Consider the following 3,460-nt stretch of genomic DNA (forward strand, 5'->3'; position numbering starts at 1 on the left):
GTAGTTATTGGAGACCGATCGGAGAGAGCGCGCCTTTAACGTCCACCTAGTTTTGCAAAACTGTTTGAGTGCAGGATATTCCTCCTTCTGAAACTGCTGGAGTCAGCTGAGAAGGTTTGGGGAAGTTCTAACAAAATTGACGAGGTCCGTAAACAAGCTAACAAAATCCCGACAGACGTCAATTGTCGTGCACAAATCTTGCAAAGACAGGTTCAGTGTATGCGCAAGGCAGTGCGCATACAAAGCTCTTGGTTCTATCTCTTGAACAAGGGCTTGAAGCCCACCGCTCTTGCCAGATCTTGCAACGGCAGTTCTCAATCCGGAGATTGAATCGGCAAAGCACATCTTTCAAAATAGAAAAGAGAGTACGGGCTCTGGTGTCCGCTGTTCCATAAAATCCAGCGAATACCTCGTCCACTTCTGAGTTTTCCTTAGCATACCGAAGGCAGAAGGATACTTGTTCTTGCGCAGTTATGTCAGAAGTTTCATCAGCAATAACAGCATAAAACCCTGCCCCGTGCACTTCTTTCATTAGGGAGCGAATCATGCTGTGTGTTATTAACTCGAGCATCTCGTCCTGGATGTCACCGGAGATTCATTCATGCTGCTGGTCCCGGCACATCGGCTTCGCGGAACAGTAACAGTTGCTGTTGCGGATTTATAATTTACCGCCAACATGGACAGTAATGATGATGAGAGAGACGCCGACAACGAAGTGGCACGTTCACGCGCCTGGCGATGTGTGGAGGCACGTTCGCTCGTGATTGAGTTCGGAACGCTGCGTTTGGACGACTGTGCACGGCCTTGCGTCGCTCTCTTCACGGCGCCAATAAACGCTGAAGATCGGCTTTCCCTTTTCGTGTCAGTTGCTTCAAGTTCACCTCGCCATCATCGTGTCCTCGCAGCGCTAGGCCTTGGAAAGCCAAAAAGCGGATGGATGACAATATACCCATCAGAGCTTTACGGCTTTCCTTCGTTTGGTTTTGCTTAGACTATGAGGTAGCGGATGCCACATTCAGCCCTACGTTTGAAGCTGTTAGAGCGGTGGAAGCTGCGCGATGCAATGCCAATTTTTGGTGGGATTTAAACCTTTGCAAAGCTTTTTTTCCAGTTCTGAAAGCCAATATGGACAAAAGCGATCAGCAAGTCTTTGTCTCGGGATGTACGCGGGAGTGGAAGCTTTTTGTCAGCAGCACGTACGCAGACGTCACAATACACCTTACTGGTTTGTACATTGTAGGAAACCCAGCTGTAAGGTGATTGCCAACTCTTCCGAAATCTTCGTCCACCGTTTCCTTTAGTGGTCCCCGGCCGAGTCTGTTCAAGACGCCCATGAGAGCTTGGTTTTCCAGTTGTGACATCCCCATTCTTTGAAGCTGATTCCAGGAAGTATCCTCTAGTCGGTGCCGACAAACTCGCAGACCTGGGTGTGTCAGCAGTGGTAGCGTTCATGGCAGCCAACATGTCCATAGAGGGCGCAGAGGTTCCGCCATGCCGGGGTGGAAGGTCATCGGCTGCATCGCAGAGGCCGGGAGGATTTCTGGGCAATTCAGCAGATAATCGTGGTCTCTTGATGAGGTACTTGTCCCAAAAAGTTTCATACTAATAATATATATTAGTGTGAAACTCTATGACTTGTCCATTCTGCAAAGCCAGGAACTGCAAAACAATTGACAGAATTGGTCTTCGCTGCAGAACGATTTAAGGGAATATCTAGCTAAGAAATATGTGATCATGAGCAATTTCTTGACCACCGAAACATGTATTTTGTAGCGCTTTAAGGAAGAAATGTCAACTCTCACACACTTGACGATTAGGAAGGCTTTTAACTGCATAAATTTACAGCTCTAATAAAGGAGCGATTTTGGCGCCCCTCCTCCAAAGCTGGCTCACTCAGTGCAGCCATTCGGGGCATGCATTCGTTTTTCTTTTATTTATCTGGAAATAAATATAATTGCAATATTTACCTTTGTCACATGTACGTTAGCAAAAGCTGATATTGAGATGTGAGGTCCCGTGGATGATATTGAGTGAGATAACAAAAACCACAAAACCTTGCGCTTGCAAGCGAGATTTTCTTTATCCTTAATAAATTTAATCTTGCAAATTTTTCTTTAAAAGATCTCAGCGGATGACACGTTGCTTTATGGAGCCCCTTCGATTCTTTCGCGCAAATGTAAATTTTAAAAGAAACAAGTAAGGAAAAGAAAAATACATGCAGACTAAAATACACTTACATAGTCCTGCCTAAAAGTTTTCGGCCATCAGTGTAAACCAGGAACTTCGGTGAATTCGTGCCCCAAACAACCGTTTGGTGAAGGCTTAATTGTCAACGCATAAAAAAATCATGCCTTCACAAACGAAGGTACTAGATTGTTCGCATACGTACTATCTTTTTTCCAAAGCTTTCGTACCAGGCTCGGACTAGAACGTAAAATCATTGTAATAAAAACTTGCCGTTTCAAATGACACATATTTAAAAAAAACGTATAAAATATTTACTCAAATACGATTTTGTAAAATCTTTGTAAAAATAACTCCAATATATATGAAAAAAAAAACTCCCACCTCCCCTCGCGGGAACCCCTGTGTAGATGCGACGCATAGGCGGAGCGGCGAAGGGACCGCGTTTTATAGCGCGCATAACGTTGAGGGGACTGCGTAAGCCGGTCCCAGTCGATGACGACGTTGGCGTACTTGTAAAGCGGCGTGGACTTTAGGTTTTGAGCCAAGCGTGGATTGCTTCGCCGGAGAACGGCACACCGGTTATATGCGCAGCGCGCCCGAAGGAGAGGAAACCGCGGAAGAGAGAGTACTGCACATGCGACGGCCCCAGCGCGTCTGCCCCGGCTATGACGCAACATGCCGCGGCTATGACGCAACACAATCCAACACAATCCACTTTAATCCAATCCAAATCCAAGCCAAGCCAAGCGAAGCCAATCCAATCCAATCCAATCGAATCCAATCCAATGCCCCTCACGAGGGAGTGTTCGCTATCGGAGAGGAGAGGGGGTGAGCGGCGGAGAGCGCAGCTGGCCCGGCGAGGAGAATGGGGGAGGGGTGGACAACGCCGACGACGACAACGACGACGACGCCGGAGGGACAAGGCGAGTGAATCAGATGCTCTGCATCTAAAAACGTGCGGGCTGCGGGAACTCTTCCTTGAAGCTCCGGAAGAAGAAATAAATCGTGACAGGTCGACACATTTGCCGGTGTTCGAAAGTTTTTTATGAAAATAAAATCGAACAGCTGCAAAAATAATTCAACTCGTTTGTTAAGCAGAAATAAGCAAGAATGTGTAGGACACGCAGTTTGTCTTAGTTTATCCCTATTTTATATTTTCTCGGTACATAATAAAATAGAATCAAGAAATAAATGCGGCGTCCTTTTTAGGAAATCATGGACAATAAAACAATTTCAACCGGAAGAAACACTCGCCGTTATGGAGCTGATGCAG

The sequence above is a fragment of the Haemaphysalis longicornis genome, unplaced genomic scaffold (genome assembly GCF_048455015.1).
Source record: "Haemaphysalis longicornis isolate Haplotype H1 unplaced genomic scaffold, Haemaphysalis longicornis Haplotype H1 scaffold_1, whole genome shotgun sequence".
Lineage (NCBI taxonomy): Eukaryota > Metazoa > Arthropoda > Arachnida > Ixodida > Ixodidae > Haemaphysalis > Haemaphysalis longicornis.